Raw genomic sequence first — 22961 nt, 5'->3', positions numbered from 1 at the left:
ACTGCACTCTGAATATGTAAAAAAAGAAATCATTCATCAAAATCACAAACTAATTAAAGTAAATCAAGTTTACCGTGAATCCAGAGAGCAAATGTCCAGATGAAGATGATGATCAAAGTCATGGTTGTTGTGGGTTCTGTTGACAGCTCTCAGTTGTGAAGTGTTCACCTCTCTGGGCTATAAACACTTATGGAGCAGTATGTCAGATGCAAGTATTATGCAAATTAATGTTTGAAAATATATTTAAGTACCTGGGGATATTCCCTTGAGAGCTATTTAGTATTAAATATGCTTGATAGATTATGTGATATATACAGTATATATAATACATGTATTTAGATGTTTTGATAAAGTGTGATAAACTATACTTCTCTTAGACTGATATGAATCATACACACATACTGCTTGTATGGTATGTATTATCTGATGAAATTAAGTAGAGCTATTTCAAGGATAAAACATACATTTTTACAACTAACTATAATGCCATTTACTGGAATACTTGTTAACTATTTGTTGAACATTGCTTCAAATCATTGCATTTTTAGGGTTATTCTGATTCCAAAAGCCCTAACAAGTGCTACTGTTCTCATGTGGGCAGACATGTTATCAACAGCCTGTTCACTCATGCTTGAACTCTAAAGTTCCTCAATTCAGTTACTGAACATTTCTGCAAAATGAAGCTGGTGGGATTCCTCTGGTATTGGTGTCTGTCCTCTGTGACTTTACTACCACTGTTAAGTCTGTTGTCAGCATCTTTAATAAAGGAATATACAAATGTAACACTATCACAGCTGCTGCTACTCTCTTTTATGTGGACAATATGGAGGAATACAAACACTGGATCTCAGGCTGGACTGCTGTCTACAAGAACACCTGACAAGAGGAACAAGACAAATATCTGGATTTAAAACACAACATCAATGATATATATTTGTATTATTGACGCAGATCATGTTTAGTCTTTCATTTGTGGGTTGTTCAAGGATGTTGAATGAGATTTATGTTGAACGAGATCGTATTTGTGAGATCTGTTATGTTAGAGCTGTAGCATCACAACACAGAGAGGTTTTTGTACGGCCGTTCAATTACACTCAATCACTGTGGTGGACTTTTGGTACACTACAAAGTTAATGACTTCATTAACTTTTTTTAATATTGCAACATTATTTATTGCATTTCATGTTTGAAAGCTGTTTTACATTTTTGTTAGATTTCTTTTTTCAGAGAAAGTACAATAACATAAAATATGCAACATGGTTAATTGTAATTTACACGTAATTGAATTAAATTAAATGTTAAAAGTTATTTAAAATAAAACGCAGTATGATATTACTGTAAGTAGGTGTTATCAGCTAAACAAAAGTTCATGAGTCTAATGTTCATATCGACCATGTGCATTGTGAGTGAGGTTTTTGTACAGGCAGTAATAGGGATTGTGTCACTGTGGTACACTTTTGGTAGCGGCACCAGACTTGATGTTGGAAGTAAGTGACAAGCTCTCTTATTATTGTGTTCAGAGCACATCAGAATAGGTCTAATGTCGACGTTTTAATAAATTAACATATATAATATTTAAGAATAATGTTTTAAAAAAATATTATTTTCTTAATTATTATTAGTTCTAAAGGTTTTCTCTGCAGCGAATGTCCTTAGATTTGTTTTTAGGGTTTTCTAATTTTGAGAACAAATATTTCAGTCTATCAGTTATTCCAGTAATCGTTCCATTATATAAACTCCAGTGTACACTGTTACAGTAAAGTGAATGGTATTATTCAGAATTATGTTCAAATGCATCATCCAACTTCATGCAATGTTTGATGTGTGCAAGAAACTCACTTGAGCATTTTAAAATATTATTTTATCTGAAAATCGGATCTGATAAACAACTGTAAGACATAGTTACACAGCACTAATCTAGTTTAATATTTGAAAGGTTCAACTGAATCCTGATTTTGGGATATTTGTATCACAAATTAATGTTTAGATATTTTGAGGGCATTTCTAAATGACTTTATTTGAATACTCTGCATAAGGGAATCTTGTACAATAGTTAGTTTTAATGTATACATTCTGTTTTTTCAAGGTAACCGTGCCCCCACCCTCACGGTCCTGCCCCCCTCTAGTGAGGAGCTGTCCAGTAAGAGTACGGCCACGCTGATGTGCCTGGCCAACAAGGGCTTCCCCTCAGACTGGACAATGAGATGGAACGTGGACGGGAACAACAAGGGGCAGGTGGCCAGCCGTGGGGTCCTGGAGAAGGACGACCTGTACAGCTGGAGCAGCACCCTGACTCTCACTGCTGAGGAGTGGACCAAGGCAGGGATGGTGTCCTGTGAGGCCCTCCACAGCTCCCAGCCTGCGGTCACTCAGACACTGAGGAGAGACCAGTGTTCTGAGTAGGTCCCCCCCGTCCCCCGTCCCCCCTGTGGAGAGTGGCTAAATTGCTTTGCTTTGACTCTGTTCTGTGCTCAGCTATTCTCTAGCCTTCTGATCACTCACATGTAGACTAGCAGGGCCCTTCGCTTGAGCCCCACGTGTCACTCCTCTGTCTCTGTGAAGTTGTATCAGGGTTAGTGTTGATGTGATCTGCTGTTGTTAGCTATTGAGTGTCCATGTGTGATTTGATGCTTGAATGTTGTTCAGAGGTCAATAAAGATTTCTCATTGAATCATAAACAGTGGTATTTGTTTTTTTATTATCTCAACTGTTCATTTATTGTAACATAACCTATTATACTGCATAACTGAGCCACCATGATTGATTATAACTGGCCATAACTGAAAAATGTTTCTGTCCATTCGGATACTTGCTAGTACAGTAACGTGTTGCAATACCCTAACTAGCTTCATTACACAGTATCCTGTCAAATCATTATTTACTGTTTCATAAACTTGAGGAGATTATAAAAGGAGATTAACACACACACACACACACACAAACACACACACACACACACACAAAACCTATGAATGAAGTGATTAAACAAATGCAACGTGGCAAAACCATTTCAATAACTGAGTTTGTAAGTGGTTACGTTGTCGTTTCTCAGGCTAACTCTCTGAGGATGGGTGGACATCTGGTGCTGCTCTATTCTGGGAGTAGCAGAACCACCCCACCCTGACTATGCAAATCAGAGTTTCACTCCCATAGTTCCCAGTCTACCAGTTTAACAGTATCACTGTCTAAAATACCCTGGGCCAGATGTGAGGGGTTGGATTTATTTCATATTGCTATGTCAGGCGTTAACATACATTTTGTCATTATTTCCTTCCAAGATCAAGAGCCTTTCTCAGAAATAAATGATTGAGTAACAGTTTTTGCCACTTTCTTATGTCGTACAAATCTAGACATTATTAAATTATTATTTATTCATTTAGATGTATCGACACACACGCACACACACACACACACTCTCACGTACGTACCTGCACAAAGGAATTTACATCTTATCCTGTGTTTCATAAATCTGAGTAACTGGGCACTGAGTCCAGTGACCGCTGAGAAAGATCAGCTGACGACAGGGGAAAGTCCTTGTGGCGGCATGGAGAGACAGCTGACGGGAGGGAATAGACCCCACTGGGACGGGCATGGGCTAGCTTCCCATGCTTGTAGTTTCCCATGTCTTTGACATGTTGGATTCACCCGCTATAGCTACGAAAAGACAACAAAAGAGAACACCCCTAGAGTCTGCGAGAGCGGGGGCGGAAGATGACTCATCGGCTGACTTTATGGTAACAGACCCTGGACCGGAAACGACTATGAGTATCGGGAGCACAGTGCAAGAGAGTGCCACAACAGTTGCCCCAGCTACAGCCACGTCAACGGGCCACGAACAGCAGATATGTCCCTGTGGTTGGAGGAAGAATACATCCTACCGGGGGTTGAGAATTCACCAAGGAAAGATGAAGTGTTTGACAGAGGAGAGACAGAGGCCTCGCGTTGGTTACTTTCTGCGAAAGGAATCGAATAAGTCGAATGAAGTACAGCAACTGGACGCAAACCATAGCTTGCAGTACATCAGTACCACTGTCGTGGAGGAAGCAAACACAGAGGGGATAACAACAGTGGTAGAACCGACCCAACCCCCTAGACCTGTAGCCGAAAAGAGACTAGCAGGGCATAGACTGCATGTGAAGTGGCCTGGTGCCGGTACTTTCTTGTGCAATATGACAACCCTAGTTGACTATCTGTGCAGTATAGTACAGTGGATTGTGTACATAGCCTCTATTGATGTAAACCAGCTCTTTATCTTCTTGTGATTTTATGCATCTATGCTTTTTCCAAAATGTGTTTCTTTTTCCTTTCTTAAACACCAGGGGTGCCTCCCCTCCTAAGTTTCGTTGTTTGGTACCTGTACTGTAACAATGACAAATAAAGTCTATCTATCTATCTATAAGAAGCTGTGGGAAACTATCAATACTGACCTGACCCTGTCTCTTGAGCAACTTAAAGGGACAGTGGAAAAGAAGTTGGAGAGAATGGGGGATATCATCTACCAGTATGGGGCAGAACGCTTTGGAGTGCAAGAAAGGAAAGACGGGAAAGATGTTCCAACTGCACCCGTTTCCAGGAGGCAACAGGAGATCCAGCGCCTCGTCCTAGAAAGAAGACAACTTAGGAAACGGTGGAAAAAAGCCTCTGGAGTGGAAAGGGAAGGCATAAACGCACTTCAAGTCGACATCAAATCACGGCTGGCATCCCTCCGTAGAGCAGAGAACCTCCGGAAACGTAGAAGGAAGAAAGAACAAGCTAGAACACGGTTCTATAAGGATCCCTTCAAGTTCCTTAAAAGTATCTTCACAAAGGAAAAAAGTGGAGCTCTAAAAACAACAAAGACAGACCTGGAAAATCACCTGAAAGAAACACACTCTGACCCAATGCGGCATGAACATCTGACCATTCCCTCTGATATCCCACCAATCGACCCCCCTGAACACCACATGCTGATCAGCCCTCCAACCTGGAAAGAGGTGGAAAACACAGTGCGTCGAGCAAGAACGGCATCAGCCCCGGGGCCAAACGGAGTCCCATACAAGGTGTATAAGAACGCATCAGATGTCCTGAGGTTTCTCTGGAGGCTCATGAGAACAGCATGGCAGAAGAAGATAATACCTAAAGCGTGGCGCAGGGCAGGTGGAGTCCTCATCCCAAAGGAGAAGGATGCAGTCAACATCAGCCAATTCCGTCCAATCTCCCTGCTAAACGTTGAGGGCAAAATCTTCTTTAGTGTCATTGCACAGAGGATGGCCGAGTATCTGAGAAGAAACAAATACATCGACACATCTGTACAGAAAGCAGGAATATCAGGATTCTCGGGGTGCTCAGAACATTTCAGCATGATCTGGCACCAGATCCAAACGGCAAAGGTGGAGAGACGGGACATTCACGTCGTCTTTCTGGACCTTGCCAATGCCTTTGGCTCTGTGCCCCACGAACTCCTGTGGTCTGCCTTCGACTTCTTCCACATACCGGACACCATCACAGCCCTGGTTAAATCCTACTTCCAAGACATGCAGTTCTGCTTTACCACCTCTGACTTTACCACCTCTTGGCAGTGCCTGGAAGTAGGCATCATGGCGGGATGCACTATTTCACCCCTGGCATTTGTGATGGCAATGGAAGTCATCATCCGAGCCTCAAAATGGGTTGTAGGCGGACAGCGAGTTGACTCTGGTCAGCGTCTCCCTCCGCTCAGAGCTTACATGGACGACATTACAACGTTGACCACCACCGTCCCATGCACCAGGAGGCTGCTCAGAAAACTGGAAGAGAACATCAGTTGGGCCCGTATGAAGATCAAACCATCCAAGTCACGAAGCATCTCAATTGTGAAGGGAGTGCTCTCTGACCTGAAAATCTTCATCGGCGATGATCCAATCCCAACAGTGTCTGAGCAACCTGTAAAAAGCCTTGGCAGGTGGTATGATGCAAGCCTGAAGGACAAAGACCAGGTTCTACAACTGCGCAAAGATATCAGCAGTGGCCTGCAGTCCATCGATAAAACACAGCTACCTGGAAAGTTAAAGGCTTGGTGCCTGCAGTTTGGACTCCTACCACGGATGCTGTGGCCCCTCGCAGTGTATGAGGTCCCAATCTCAACCGTAGAGAAGTTGGAAAGAGGAGTCACAGGCTACATCAAGAAATGGCTCGGAATTCCACGATGCCTTACCACCATAGGTCTCTACGGAGATAGCATCCTCAAGCTGCCCCTCACCAGTCTCACAGAGGAGTTCAAGTGTGCAAAAACAAGACTCCAGATGACACTGAATGAATCCAGAGATTTAGTGGTGAGCAACAACGCACCAACCTTGACAACCGGGCGCAAATGGACACCAGCCAAAGCGGTGGAGGAAGCAACAGCAGCCCTCAAACATGCTGATATTGTGGGGTATGTTCAGCAGGGAAGAGGAGGCTTCGGGCTAACAGCTGCTCGCCCTGCTTGGAGTAAGGCCACAGCACCAGAACGGAGGAAGATGGTGGTGGAGGAAGTACGCCATCAGGAGGAGGCTGGAAGATGGGCCAAGGCAGTCTCTCTTGCCAAGCAGGGACAGTGGACGCGATGGGACAGTGTGGAGAGGAGGAAGATTAGCTGGAAGGACATGTGGGCCATGGAAGCGAGGCAGTTGAGCTTTATTATCAGAGCTACCTACGACGTCCTTCCAACACCAGTTAACCTTGGCCAGTGGTATGGTGAAGACCCGGGGTGTGCCCTTTGTTCCACGCCAGCCACCCTCAGGCACATTCTTTCAGGGTGCAAAACTAGTCTCGCCCAAGGACGCTACACGTGGCGTCACAACCAAGTCCTGAAGATCTTTGCATCCACCCTGGAGGACAAACGAGCTGCCACCAACTCCCTACCGCCATCAGCATCCAACCACCAACAGGCAATTACCTTTGTCCGTGAGGGGGCAAAGGTTACCAGGAGCAGCTCGACACCATCTGAGCGAGGCCAGCTACGGTTGGCCCGCGACTGGAAGATGCTGACTGATATTGGACGACAGCTTGTGTTTCCTAAAGAGATCGCCATAACCACCCTGAGACCTGACTTGGTTCTCTGGTCCCCTTCTCTAAAAAAGGTGTACATCATTGAACTAACCGTACCCTGGGAGGACGCAGTGGATGAAGCTTACGAGCGGAAACATCTACGCTATGCTGAGCTCGCCGCCGAAGCACAACACCGCGGCTGGAACACTGAAGTCCGCCCAGTGGAGGTGGGGTGCAGAGGGTTTGTGGCAAGATCTACCACCAGATTGTTTACAGACCTGGGAATCAGAGGCCAAAGCCTGCGTTCAGCCGTCAAAGCTGCATCGGAAGCAGCCGAAAGAAGCAGCCAGTGGCTTTTTATGAGAAGGAAAGATCCCTGCTGGGCCCCGAAGTAGCCAACCAGAAGGTATGCGGTCAGCTTAGGCCTGACTCAGGGAAAAGGACGCCCCTGCCTTGCATAGTCTCATGCCTTGCCATTCTCATGACGAATTAGGATTGACGCAAGTTCGGGGCTGATCCCCCTGAGCTGGCCACCTCTGGCGAGGGTGTATAGTGTGATGGCCGAAACACCCCATGACCTGGAGGAACACTACTGATGATGCGTCCGAAATTAAACCTAATCCCAGCCCCCCCCCCCCGCATGAATCACTCACCATCAAGACGACACACACGCACACACACACACACTCTCACGTACGTACCTGCACAAAGGAATTTACATCTTATCCTGTGTTTCATAAATCTATCCCTTACAATACCAGATAAGTTGACTGAGAACATGGTCCTCTGTGGCTCAGTTGGTAGAGCATGGCGCTGACAATGCTTAGGTTGTGGGTTTGATTCCTGCCAGGCAGGACGTTGGTGTTAGCATGCCTACTCTTGCGATAAGTGCTATGGGATCTTTAACGACACGGGAGTCGGGACCTCAGTTTAACGTCTCATCTGAAGGATGATCTGGTGAATGTGTATACTGTAACTACATGTTGTGTTTTCTCCACTATCCCTCTCTCTCCATTTCTTTCTTTCCCAGTTTTCCCTTTATCCACCAATCAAGCCCTTTGCTTAGAAGCAAGGCCTCCTCTCTCCCTGCTGTCCCTGGGTCTTCTGGTCTTTTGTGCCCTGGGTGCGCAAACTCAGGGTGTTCGACATTCACACCAGTGACCAGGGAGCCCCAAGCCCTTACGTGAAGGCGTGGTGCGGTTCTTCCTTCAGTGGGGTGTTGTAGGTCACAGAGGACGATGCTGACCCCTGGTGGGGTATGGGGTTCATGTCATGTTACAATGCAAGAGACAACCTGACATTAGGGTGTAGGCCTCTGATGTGAGTTAGGACAGCTATTATTATATTATTATTTTTTGCATCCATTTGTATAGCCTCAGATATCTCTCCAAACCTCCTCCTTATTCTCAAAATGTGTTCTTTACTTCATCCAACTAGGTCTGTTTCTTTCCATGTTTCTTTTTGATTCTCTCAATCTTTAACACGCCCATCAACAAAGTATGTACAAAACATATATTTCACGCTCCTTTCTCCCTCCCCCCACACTTCTCCACCTCCCACCTTGTCATGTTTGTGCTCAGATATCACTGAATGTGGCTTGTAAATATGTATCCTTTACGTACCGTGTTGGTTTTATGTGGTTATTTGGGTTGAAGTAGGCCTATTGGTTGGTATTGTGTGTTGTGTTGTGTTTTTGTCTCCCCCTTGTCAATACAGATGCATGCTTGGTTCCAGTCCCATCATTCCACACCTGTTCCTGATCATCAATCAACTTGTTCCTTCACTATAAAAACCTCTGTGCCCTTAGTTCTTCCTCTCTCTGTATTGTTTGAGCTGTGGCAGGGCTCTGGTGGGTAGAGATCTTTTTTGGTTTTGGTTTCTTCTTTGTCTTGTTAATTTAGATGTGAAAGCTTCCACTTTTTATGTTACTTTTTGTACATTATGATTTGATGCTACTTTGGGTTGTGTTCTGTATTCTGTTTGTTAATCTTTTGTGTTTATTTGTGCACACAGGGGCAGATGACTAGTTGAGATAGCCTGGGTTTACATCTTGCACACATGTAGGATTTACCTGCTGTCTAGCTCCCCAGTTTATAGTGAGCACCACCCACTGTATTTGAGGTTCCTAGCCTCCTGTAAGGGGAGGGTGGGATTTATTTTTGGATTATCACTTTTGTTTGGTGCCACTGTTAGTCCTCTCTGTTCCCTGTGTTGCTTTATCAATAGATATTCATTATTACATTTTGAGTGTTCTGGGTTGTGTGACTGCACCCTCACTTGTCCATCCTGTTGCTTTATGTTGCGCCCTGCTACCCCTATTCACCACCAGGGGGCGTAACAATCCTGCTCTTTGTGCTAGATGTCTTCCCCTTTATGCTTTTGATATGAGCAGATGACAGACGACCTCATCTCTGTTTCTCACCCAAATTACATGCATGTTCTCTCTCTCCCTCCCTCTCTCTCACCATTTGTGATTCGGTCTGGTCAATAAGGCAGCAAGTAGGCAGCCGATTTAATGTTCAGACTTATTTAGAAAAATAATAATTGTGTTGTGATTTTCAACAACGTTGACTTATTTCCGTCCAAACATTTTGATTTGATTGCTGACTTGTTACCCCTTTCACCAGACCATGCCACATTTTCTCTCATCCCCATCCACAGACTGATCCCAGTGCGAGACATGGCCTCCTCTTCTCTCTCCCTGTCCTTGCTGTTCCTAGGAGCCCTGACCCTGGTCACCGCAGAGTTCACTCTGTACGACCTTCGTGCCAGTGACCTTCCGGGTGGTCTCCTGGGCACCACAGACGGCTACGTCAAGGTGTTCTGTGGTCCCTCATACCTGGGGGAGACGGAGGTGCGGAAAGACAACACCTATCCCTGGTGGTCAGAGAAGTTTACCTACTTCAATGCCAAACAGGACCACGTCCTGAGGATGGAGGTGCACGACAGCGACTTATTCTTCGATGATCTTCTAGGGACCTGCGAGAGACAGATCAAGAACGGGACCCACGAGCACTCCTGCGACCTTAAAAAGCAGGGGACCCTTCATTACACCTACACTCTTGTTGACTAACCGCTAGTTACAGTGCAACAACCTCGGTGACAGGTGTAATGCATTATGATAGCCATAGTACACCAAGAGACTTGTCATACGTGCATGTACTGTACTCTTCTTATATTGTCTCTATCATTTCATTATGGTCTTGATTTATCAGCCATTTTGACTGCGTTTGCACACCTGTGTTCCTTGTTGTTCCAGCTCTGTATCTCCTTGGCATCCTCACCCTGTCACTCTGTTCTCACATCCTTATGGCTCCAATGAAATAAAATGTGCTTCACTGCACAATTGTCTCAGTCAGGCTCTCTATTATATGTATTGTATGCCAAGATAAAAAGTCAATGCTCAGTTAGTGTGCTAGATTTGATCCAAAATGTATAGTTTGAGCAAATAGTTGCTTCGCAGAACAGTGGACTACCCTCAAGTCTCTCTGGCGGTCCATCACTACAACAAACAACAGTTTAAAGCGTGGCGCAAGAGTCTCAGTGACAACTATACCCAGGTCATTGCCAACCTGAGATGGCATCTGGACTGGCAGCAGGATGTGAAGAACAATGAGCGTGTGGTCAATGACTGGCTTATGACATGATGTTCATCATAATGAATTGGATTTACACACTGCTTTTCCAGACGCTCAAGGTTTACGTTATGGAGAACTAACTTCATCCATTGTGTAGCACCCAACCCACCTGCCGCAACGGGATCCAGATAGCTCACCACACATTAGCTATCACAGTGGAAAGATGAGCAGTGAATTGTGCTAATCCAGATGATCTCAGGAAAAGCTCCAGATATCAGTGCTTTAAGTGTCCTGTCTGTATTGTAAATGATTGAATGTTGACATTCAGGAGCCTTGTGGTGGAGCTGGCTACAAAGCCTCTGCAGCCCACCTCCACTGGCCACACCTTCACGTTCCAGCCCCGCCCCTCTGCTTCGACTGCTAAGTTGGCATACCGCAGCCTCTTCCGTTCGAATGCCTCATCGATGGCCTCCTCCCATGGGACCGTCAGTTCTACGATGAAGACACGCCGGCAGGACTTGGACCAGAGGACTAGGTCTGGGCGCAGGTTGGTCGCTGCAATTTCGGGTGGGAAGGTGAGCCTCTGGCTGAGGTCTCATATTGAGTCATATTCTTTTTATTGTAGTGGTACAAAGTTAATAAGTTATTTTTGTAGCCTATGAAGACCAAAATAAAAAGAATATGTTTTACATGTAGTTCCTCATGTTCCTTTTCTCAGTTTCGTTCAGCCACAGGAAAGATGACTCTTAACATTAACCATTGAATAGTTGCTCTGAACAGCTGTCTATGCTATTTAGCTAACTATTATTTAAAGACTAAAGGGCTCTGCACACAGCGTGCGATTTCTGTTGGCGTCAACGTTCCATTTTGAAGTTTGAATGGAAGTCTATGAGAACATCGCATTTACCCGCACACGGCCCCGATTTTAATCGCACGGCGAACATTCGATTCCATTCATTTTGAATGGGACAAAGCACACGTCGTGCGAGTTTTGTCGCACTGTCAAATTTGTGCTTTTCCCATTCAAAATGAATGGAATCGAATGTTCGCCGTGCGATTAAAATCGGGGCCGTGTGCGGGTAAATGCGATGCTCTCATAGACTTCCATTCAAACTTCAAAATGGAACGTTGATGCGCAACAGAAATCGCACTCTGTGTGCAGAGCCCTTTAGGGCTCTGCACACAGCGTGCGATTTCTGTTGCGCATCAACGTTCCATTTTGAAGTTTGAATGGAAGTCTATGAGAACATCGCATTTACCCACACACGGCCCCGATTTTAATCGCACGGCGAACATTCGATTCCATTCATTTTGAATGGGACAAAGCAGTGCGACAAAACTCGCACGCCGTGTGCTTTGTCCCATTCAAAATGAATGGAATCGAATGTTCGCCGTGCGATTAAAATCGGGGCCGTGTGTGGGTAAATGCGATGTTCTCATAGACTTCCATTCAAACTTCAAAATGGAACGTTGATGCGCAACAGAAATCGCACGCTGTGTGCAGAGCCCTTTACAGTACAGTAAGCTCATAGGTTTTTTGTTTATGGTCCCAACTGAGCCAGAGCGGACATCTTATATTGTGTACAGTGAGATTTTCTTTCTTGTTCTATTGTCATTCACTTATATGATGAAACAGTCACTTATATGATGAAACAGTCATCAACACTGGGTCTAAATTAGTGAATGTAGGTGTTGGTAGGAGTGTGTGGAGAACTTTGACATGGCTGTAGATGAGTTGACATAGTGTATTGTCAGCATCACTGATATATTTAACTCAGTGTATCATAGGTCAGTGTTCCATGTCGCTGTCTCTTCCCCCTCAGCACCTGCAGTTGGTCCCAGCTGTAGCAGTGCAGTCACTGTGCAGTCTGACTGAGGGAGGTTTTTGTACGGCTCTGTATCACTGTGTGAACACATAGACACTGTTTGGGTAGTGTAAACTCTGACAGTAGTAATCTCCTGCATCTTCAGCCTGGACTCCACTGATGGTCAGAGTGAAGCCACTCCCAGATCCACTGCCACTGAATCTAGATGGAGTCCCAGATTTAAGTCGAACAGCGATATCAATGAGGAGTTTAGGAGTTTCTCCTGCTCTCTGTTGGTACCAGCTTAAATACTCATTACTATCTCTATGCACAGCACTGCTGACTTTACAGCTGAGACTGACTGACTGTCCCACTGACACTGCTTTCACTGCAGGACTCTGAGTTAGAACAAACTGTCCAGTGGATCCTGCAACACAAATGAAGGTGTTACATGTAAATGGAGCCCAAGGCTTTATCACCATTGGTGCAGTACTACTATAAAGTATATCAATGTGCAAGTACATGTGTTTGGTATTCATCACTTCTCACCTTGAATCCAGAGGGCAAAAGTCCAGATGAAGATGGTGATAGAAGTCATGGTTGTTGTGGGTTCTGTTGCACTGAAGGACGAATGTCAGTCATGAAGTGTTGAACTCACAGGGCTGTTAGCACTTATAGAGCAGTAAGTCAGATGCAAGTATTATGCAAATGATAGTTTCAAGTCTATGTCAGCAGCTGGGGATATTCCCTTGAGAGTGTTTAACTATAGAGTGGGCTTGACCCCACCAGGGAGGGTCTTTAGGAAGCAGAGGAAGTTAACAAGTAGACTTGGGTAAGAGGTATTTTTATTCATACAATAGCTGTATGAGTAGCTGATGTAACAGCCAATGGGGATCTCAAGAGACTAATCCATCTGTTTTCCTCTAGTGGTCAGTTTGCCATGATGCTGATGACTATTCGTGACATTAGAATTATAAGGTTCTATCTCCATTTTTGTCAAAATTGAGTTTTTTACATAATCTGATCCATTAGGTGTTTATTAATGCCTGTGTGGTGTTATTTTAAAAAAAGTTGACATTTTTGAGTTAGTAATTAATAAAATACAAAGGTTCCACCTCACAGAACATAATGGAATGTAAAACTTTGACTCTCAATATCTCTGAACTACCCTAAACGGAGATAGAGCCTTATAATTCTAAGCTCACGTATTTACATTTACCATTGAATAGATGCTTAGGACAACTAATATTGTGGACATTAAGATGTTCCTTCTTGTTCTATTGTCATTAACTAATGAGATGATGACAGCTCCATGTTCTAGTCTTAGAAATGAGATAAATGAGAAAGTCACTAATCAACACTGGGTCTAAATATTAGAGTGGAAAGTACAAATGGACAGATTAGTAAAGCTATACCCAGCACACTATATTTACTGTACCATCACACACAGACACACATCATTTGCTATTTTAAATTGCAGTCTAATTATTGAATGTAGGTGTTGGCAAGAGTGTGTATGTGCTTCCACTTTTCAAATCAACGTCTTATTGTATTTCCAGCGACTTTAAAACACTTCAGGAGAGCTTTGACATGTGTAGATGAGTTGACATAGTGTATTGTCAGCATCACTGATATATTTAGCTCAGTTTATCATAAATCGGTGTTCCATGTCACTGTCTCTTCCCCCTCAGCACCTGCAGTAGGTCCCAGCTGACTGTGCAGTCTGACTGAGGGAGGTTTTTGTACGGCTCTGTATCACTGTGTGAACACAGGACCACTGTGGTAACTCTGACAGTAGTAATCTCCTGCGTCTTCAGGCTGGACTCCACTGATGGTCAGAGAGAAGTCACTCCTAGATCCACTGCCACTGAATCTAGATGGAGTCCCAAACTGAAGTTGCTTAGCGCTATGAATGAGGAGTTTAGGAGCTTCTCCTGCTCTCTGTTGGTACCAAGCTAGATATACATTGCTAGCCACATTACTGCTGGTTTTACAGTTAATCAACACTGTGTTCCCTGGTAGAACAGCTTTCACTGCAGGAGTCTGGGTCACCGTGACCTGCCCTATGGATTCTGTAAAAATCATGACATTACCAGGACATTAGACCACATTTATGTATAGATTATGTTATTCCAAAAGGAAATGTTAACTGCACTCTGAATATGTAAAAAAAGAAATCATTCATCAAAATCACAAACTAATTAAAGTAAATCAAGTTTACCATGAATCCAGAGAGCAAATGTCCAGATGAAGATGATGATCAAAGTCATGGTTGTTGTGGGTTCTGTTGACAGCTCTCAGTTGTGAAGTGTTCACCTCTCTGGGCTATAAACACTTATGGAGCAGTATGTCAGATGCAAGTATTATGCAAATGAATGTTTGAAAATATATTTAAGTACCTGGGGATATTCCCTTGAGAGCTATTTAGTATTAAATATGCTTGATAGAGTATCTGATATATATTATATAATACATGTATTTAGATGTTTTGATAAAGTGTGATAAACTATACTTCTCTTAGACTGATATGAATCATACACACATACTGCTCGTATGGTATGTATTATCTGATTAAATTAAGTTGAGCTATTTCAAGGATAAAACATACATTTTTACAATAATTTCCATTTACTGGAATACTTGTTAACTATTTGTTGAACATTGCTTCAAATCATTGCATTTTTAGGGTTATTTTGATTCCAAAAGCCCTAACAAGTGCTACTGTTCTCATGTGGGCAGACATGTTATCAACAGCCTGTTCACTCATGCTTGAACTCTAAAGTTCCTCAATTCAGTTACTGAACATTTCTGCAAATTGAAGCTGGTGGGATTCCTCTGGTATTGGTGTCTGTCCTCTCTGACTTTACTACCACTGTTAAGTCTGTTGTCAGCATCTTTAATAAAGGAATATACAAATGTAACACTATCACAGCTGCTGCTACTCTCTTCTATGTGGACAATATGGAGGAATACAAACACTGGATCTCAGGCTGGACTGCTGTCTACAAGAACACCTGTCAAGAGGAACAAGACAAATATCTGGATTTAAAACACAACATCAATGATATATATTTGTATTATTGACGCAGATCATGTTTAGTCTTTCATTTGTGGGTTGTTAAAGGATGTTGAATGAGATTTATGTTGAACGAGATCGTATTTGTGAGATCTGTTATGTTAGAGCTGTAGCATCACAACACAGAGAGGTTTTTGTACGGCCGTTCAATTACACTCAATCACTGTGGTGGACTTTTGGTAGCGGCAGCAGACTGGATGTTGGTAGTAAGTACACTACAAAGTTAATGACTTAATTAACTTTTTTTAATATTGCAACATTATTTATTGCATTTCATGTTTGAAAGCTGTTTTACATTTTTGTTAGATTTCTTTTTTCAGAGAAAGTACAATAACATAAAATATGCAACATGGTTAATTGTAATTTACACGTAATTGAATTAAATGAAATGTTAAAAGTTATTTAAAATAAAACGCAGTATGGTATTACTGTAAGTAGGTGTTATCAGCTAAACAAAAGTTCATGAGTCTAATGTTCATATCGACCATGTGCATTGTGAGTGAGGTTTTTGTACAGGCAGTAATAGGGATTGTGTCACTGTGGTACACTTTTGGTAGCGGCACCAGACTTGATGTTGGAAGTAAGTGACAAGCTCTCTTATTATTGTGTTCAGATCACATCAGAATAGGTCTAATGTCGACTTTTTAATAAATTAACATATATAATATTTAAGAATAATGTATTAAAAAATATATAATTTTCTTAATTATTATTAGTTCTAAAGGTTTTCTCTGCAGCGAATGTCCTTAGATTTGTTTTTAGGGTTTTCTAATTTTGAGAACAAATATTACAGTCTATCAGTTATTCCAGTAATCGTTCCATTATATAAACTCTAGTGTACACTGTTACAGTAAAGTGAATGGTATTATTCAGAATTATGTTCAAATTCATCATCCAACTTCATATAATGTTTGATGTGTGCAAGAAACTCACTTGAGCGTTTTAAAATATTATTTCATCTGAAAATCGGATCTGATAAACAACTGTAAGACATAGTTACACAGCACTAATCTAGTTTAATATTTGTAGGGTTCAACTGAATCGTGATTTTGGGATATTTGTATCACAAATTAATGTTGAGATATTTTGAGGGCATTTCTAAATGACTTTATTTGAATACTCTGCATAAGGGAATCTTGTACAATAGTTTGTTTTAATGTATACATTCTGTTTTTTCAAGGTAACCGTGCCCCCACCCTCACGGTCCTGCCCCCCTCTAGTGAGGAGCTGTCCAGTAAGAGTACGGCCACGCTGATGTGCCTGGCCAACAAGGGCTTCCCCTCAGACTGGGCAATGAGATGGAACGTGGACGGGAACAACAAGGGGCAGATGGCCAGCCGTGGGGTCCTGGAGAAGGACGGCCTGTACAGCTGGAGCAGCACCCTGACTCTCACTGCTGAGGAGTGGACCAAGGCAGGGACGGTGTCCTGTGAGGCCCTCCACAGCTCCCAGCCTGCGGTCACTCAGACACTGAGGAGAGACCAGTGTTCTGAGTAGGTCCCGTCACCACCCCCCCCTGTGGAGTGTGGCTAAATTCCTTTGCTTTGACTCTGTTCTGTACTCAGCTATTCTCTAGCCTTCTGATCACTCACATGTAGACTAGCAGGGCCCTTGCTTGAGCCCCATGTGTCACTCCTCTCTGTAGACTGAGGTTTTATCATGGTTATTGTTGATGTGATCTGCTGTTGTTAGCTATTGAGTGTCCATGTGTGATTTGATGCTTGAATGTTGTTCAGAGGTCAATAAAGATTTCTCCTTGAATCATAAACAGTGGTATTTGTTTTTTATTATCTCAACTGTTCATTTATTGTAACATAACCTATTATACTGCATAACTGAGCCATCATGATTGATTATAACTGGCCATAACTGAAAAATGTTTCTGTCCATTCGGATACTTGCTAGTACAGTAACGTGTTGCAATACTCCAACTAGCTTCATTACACAGTATCCTGTCAAATCATTATTTACTGTTTCATAAACTTGAGGAGATTATAAAAGGAGATTAACACACACACACACACACACACACACACGTGGCAAAACCATTTCAATAACTGAGTTTGTAAGTGGTTACGTTGTCGTTTCTCAGGCTAACCCTCTGAGGATGGGTGGACATCTGGTGACAGTGATGCTCTATTCTGGGAGTAGCAGAACCACCCTTCCCTGACTATGCAAATCAGAGTTTCACTCCCATAGTTCCCAGTCTACCAGTTTAACAGTATCACTGTCTAAAATACCCTGGGCCAGATGTGAGGGGTTGAATTTATTTCGTATTGCTATGTCAGGCGTTAACATACATTTTGTCATATTTCATTCCAAGATCAAGAGCCTTTCTCAGAAATAAATGATTCAGTAACAGTTTTTGCCACTTTCTTATGTCGTACAAATCTAGACATTATTAAATTATTATTTATTCATTTAGATTTATCCCTTACAATACCAGATAAGTTGACTGAGAACATGGTCCTCTGTGGCTCAGTTGGTAGAGCATGGCGCTGACAATGCTTAGGTTGTGGGTTTGATTCCTGCCAGGCAGGACGTTGGTGTTAGCATGCCTACTCTTCAGATAAGTGCTATGGGATCTTTAACGACTCGGGAGTCGGGACCTCAGTTTAACGTCTCATCTGAAGGATGATCTGGTGAATGTGTATACTGTAACTACATGTTGTGTTTTCTCCACTATCCCTCTCTCTCCATTTCTTTCTTTCCCAGTTTTCCCTTTATCCACCAATCAAGCCCTTTGCTTAGAACCAAGGCCTCCTCTCTCCCTGCTGTCCCTGGGTCTTCTGGTCTTTTGTGCCCTGGGTGCGCAAACTCAGGGTGTTCGACATTCACACCAGTGACCAGGGAGGTGACCCCAAGCCCTTACGTGAAGGCGTGGTGCGGTTCCTCCTTCAGTGGGGTGTTGTAGGTCACAGAGGACGATGCTGACCCCTGGTGGGGTATGGGTTCATGTCATGTTACAATGCAAGAGACAACCTGACATTAGGGTGTAGGCCTCTGATGTGAGTTAGGACAGCTAACATGTGGCCTGCTTAACACATGGGAGGTCTGGAACTCATTACAGGCACAGCACCCTGAGCAAGGGAGAGGTCCTGTACTATTCCTATACTTCATACAGCTAAACCAGGTCTTCTCTAGTTCCAAATGACATGGATGTTTTCCCTCCTTCATCTCTCTTTTCCCTTCTTTCTTTCACGTTCCCCCCCCCCCTCTCTCTCTCTCTCTTCACCTCTCCCCCTCTCTCTTTCTCTTCCCTCTGTGTGTCAACTTATCTTAAAAACACTTTCCATCTACCTAGTCAAAGACCCCCCAAACCGTCTCCTACCCTCCTTTCCTACCTCTGTCTCATGAGAGATCAGCACAGAGTATACATCTCAACTCCTAGCCCCTCTAGTTCCATGTTCCACACAGCTAGACACCCCCCCCCCCCCCTAATTATGTTATTTAAATAATTTGGGGTCTAAATAACTTTTTAAAAATGTATCTCTCTTGCTCCACTGTCAGCCTTCACGTCTTTTGTCCATATGCGATCACCTTTAGGCTTAGGCTATTATTAATCATTTATTATATTTTTTAATATATTTAATTTAAATAAAATAATATTTATTAAATTTAAATAACCACATGTTATTTAAATAACATAAACCACCCAATATTTAATTTACTTTCTACTTTTCCTTTTTTTGCATCCATTTGTATAGCCTAAGTCTAAGATATCTCTCCAAACCTCCTCCTTATTCTCAACATGTGTTCTTTACTTCATCCAACTCGGTCTGTTTCTTTCCATGTTTCTTTTTGATTCTCTCAATCTTTAACACGCCCATCAACAAAGTATGTACAAAACATATATTTCACGCTCCTTTCTCCCTCCCCCCACACTTCTCCACCTCCCATCTTGTCATGTTTGTGCTCAGATATCACTAAATGTGGCTTGTAAATATGTATCCTTGTTACGTACCGTGTTGTTTATATGTGGTTATTTGGGTTGAAATAGGCCTATTGGTTGGTATTGTGTGTTGTGTTGTGTTTTTGTCTCCCCATTGTCAATACAGATGCATGCTTGGTTCCAGTCCCATCATTCCACACCTGTTCCTGATCATCAATCAACTTGTTCCTTCACTATAAATACCTCTGTGCCCTTAGTTCTTCCTCTCTCTGTCTTGTTTGAGCTGTGGCAGGGCTCTGGTGGGTAGAGATCTTGTTTGGTTTTGGTTTCTTCTTTGTCTTGTTAATTTCACTTGTTATATTACTTGTTGTACATTATGATTTGACGCTACTTCGGCTTGTGTTCTGTATTTTGTTTGTTAATCTTTTGTGTTTATTTCTGCACTAGTTGAGACCCTGGGTTTACATCTTGCACACACGTAGGATTTACCTGCTGTCTAGCTCCCCAGTTTAGAGTGAGCACCACCCACTGTATTTGAGGTTCCTAGCCTCCTGTAAGGGGAGCGTGGGATTATTTTTGGATTATCACTTTTGTTTGGTGCCACTGTTAGTCGTCTCTGTTCCCTGTGTTGCTTTATCAATAGATATTCATTATTACATTTTGAGTGTTCTGGGTTGTGTGACTGCACCCTCACTTGTCCATCCTGTTGCTTGATGTTGCGCCCTGCTACCCCTATTCACCACCAGGGGGCGTAACAATCCTGCTCTTTGTGCTCGTTGTCTTCCCCTTTATGCTTTTGATATGAGCAGATGACAGATGACCTCATCTCTGTTTCTCACCCAAATTACATGTATTTTCTATCTCTCCCTCCCTCTCTCTCTCACCATTTGTGATTCGGTCTGGTCAATAAGGCAGCAAGTCGGCAGCCGATTTAATGTTCAGACTTATTTAGAAAAATAATAATTGTGTTGTGATTTTCAACAACGTTGACTTATTTCCGTCCAAACATTTTGATTTGATTGCTGACTTGTTACCCCTTTCACCAGACCATGCCACATTTTCTCTCATCCCCATCCACAGACTGATCCCAGTGCGAGACATGGCCTCCTCTTCTCTCTCCCTGTCCTTGCTGTTCCTAGGAGCCCTGACCCTGGTCACCGCAGAGTTCACTCTGTACAACCTTCGTGCCAGTGACCTTCCGGGTGGTCTCTTCGGCACCACAGACGGCTACGTCAAGGTGTTCATTGGTCCCTCATACCTGGGGGAGACAGAGGTGCGGAAAGACAACACTTATCCCTGGTGGTCAGAGAAGTTTACCTACTTCCATGCCGAGCAGAACCACGTCCTGAAGATGGAGGTGCACGACAGCGACTTATTCTTCGATGATCTTCTAGGGACCTGCGAGAGACAGATCAAGAACGGGACCCACGAGCACTCCTGCGACCTTAAAAAGCAGGGGACCCTTCATTACACCTACACTCTTGTTGACTAACCGCTAGTTACAGTGCAACAACCTCGGTGACGGGTGTAATGCATTATGATAGTCATAGTACACCAAGAGACTTGTCATACGTGCATATACTGTACTCTTCTTATATTGTCTCACTATCATTTCATTATGGTCCTGAGTTATCAGCCATTTTGACTGCGTTTGCACACCTGTGTTCCTTGTTGTTCCAGCTCTGTATCTCATTGGCATCCTCCCCCTGTCACTCTGTTCTCACATCCTTATGGCTCCAATGAAATAAAATGTGCTTCACTGCACAAGTGTCTCAGTCAGACTCTCTATTATATGTATTGTATGCCAAGATAAACAGTCGATGCTCAGTTAGTGTGCTAGATCTGATCCAAAATGGATAGTTTGAGCAAATAGTTGCTTCGCAGCACAGTCGACTACCCTCAAGTCTCTCTGGCGGTCCATCACTACAACAAACAACAGTTTAAAGCGTGGCGCAAGAGTCTCAGTGACAACTATACCCAGGTCATTGCCAACCTGAGATGGCATCTGGACTGGCAGCAGGATGTGAAGAACAATGAGCGTGTGGTCAATGACTGGCTTATGACATGATGTTCATCATATGAATGAATGAATGAATGAATGAATGAATGGACTTTATTGTCATTGCTACAGTACAGGTACCAAACAACCAAATTTAGGAGGGGTGGCTCCCCTGGTGTTAGGAAAGGGAAAAAAAAACTTTTAAAAAAATCACAAGAAGGGAAGGAGCTGGTTTACATAAATAAAGGCTATGTACACAATCCACTGTACTATACTGTACAGATCAGGGTTTCCGTTAGAAAAATTTGCCGTCGGACATCGTGTCCGGGAAGAATTCGATTTACCGGACCAACGTGATATATTCCGGTCATCATATTAAAATATAATAAAAAAAATGTTTTCCAAAATCATATTTTTTTTTCTTCAAATCTAATATAGCTGTTTGTCGCGGTGATTACTGTTGTGTAGCGGCCTATATATGCCATTTAATGTCTATTTCTCATCCGATACGATTACATGCGAGCTATATAATAATATAACATGATTTGACGCATGCGCGCTATGCCATGCGTCAAATCCAGCGCTGAACGGGTCCAGCGCTGAACGGGCGCCTCACTGGGAACTGAACAGACAGCATCGATCAATGAACGGACTCCACATTACGTTAACTGAAGTTTGTTAAATTGTTTGGGATTAATGTGAGTTTTCTATTTTCTCTTTCCAGTTTTACCCTTTTTTTTATTTTTATCAATAAAACAACGTCATTTCTATAACCAGGGGGGTGTTCCATCGACGTCGCTGGAGGAAAGTCTGGGCTTGTTTTGACAAGTCTCGCGAGATCTATCAAGATATGCCTGGATCTTTTTAAGAGTCTCGCGGGACTTGGCGAAGTAGGCCTAGGTTTTCCTTTGGCGACGTTGATAGAACACCCCCCAGGTCTCGCTGGTTGGGAAGGCATTTCGTTTAGCTGCCTGTCAAATCATACTTAGGGGATAGCCCTGTAAGCTCATACGGGTCTGTATGTCGTCCTGAAAACCGGCTGTTAGATCATATCGCTGAAGTTTGTCTCCATCTTAGTGTAAATGTTGTCCGTTTCGTTTGTTATCCTTGTTATTGTGCGATAAAGTTAAGGCTTTCCGCTTCGGGCCACCATTTTCAGCTGGGCACCGGACACACACACACTCGTGCACGCGCGGCACTGCCCGAGAGAGAAGGACCCGCCCCCTTTGGTTAGCCTATAGGCTGGCTAGAGGGGGCGGGTCCTTCTCTCTCGGGCAGTGTTGTGTGTGTGTGTTTGGTGCTCAGCTGAGAATGGTGGCCCAAAGCCAATTTGAATACAAAATGTGAACTTTAGCGAATTGTATTCAAATTGTGCTTAGAGGGAATTCTTTTCACCGGACATTTTGTCCGACGAGTTTTCAATTTGTCGGACTTCGACAAATTTTACCGGACAAAGTCCGGGAATTACCGGTTAACGGAAACCCTGGTACAGATAGACGACTAGGGTTGTCATATTGCACAATAGTATTGTTTCACGTTATTTAAAGTGTCACAGTTTGCAGGCTTGAAATGTACATGTTTGTGCCTCAGCACTACACCTGATTTTTTTCAGTCCAGCAGCTGC

The 22961-nt window shown here is 43.2% G+C and overlaps 1 gene segment (V, D, J or C); it reads left to right on the top strand.

Annotated features, from left to right (window-relative positions):
- Positions 1 to 677: 677 nt before the first annotated feature.
- Positions 678 to 2403, top strand: LOC308157735 (Ig kappa-b4 chain C region-like). The segment is given in 2 exons: positions 678 to 700; positions 2127 to 2403.
- The last annotated feature ends 20558 nt before the right edge of the window (positions 2404 to 22961 follow it).

This window comes from Nansenia antarctica (assembly GCF_963989245.1).
Source record: "Nansenia antarctica genome assembly, chromosome: 5".
NCBI classification, from domain to species: Eukaryota; Metazoa; Chordata; class Actinopteri; order Argentiniformes; family Microstomatidae; genus Nansenia; species Nansenia antarctica.
This window is presented reverse-complemented; position numbering and strand designations above follow the sequence as displayed.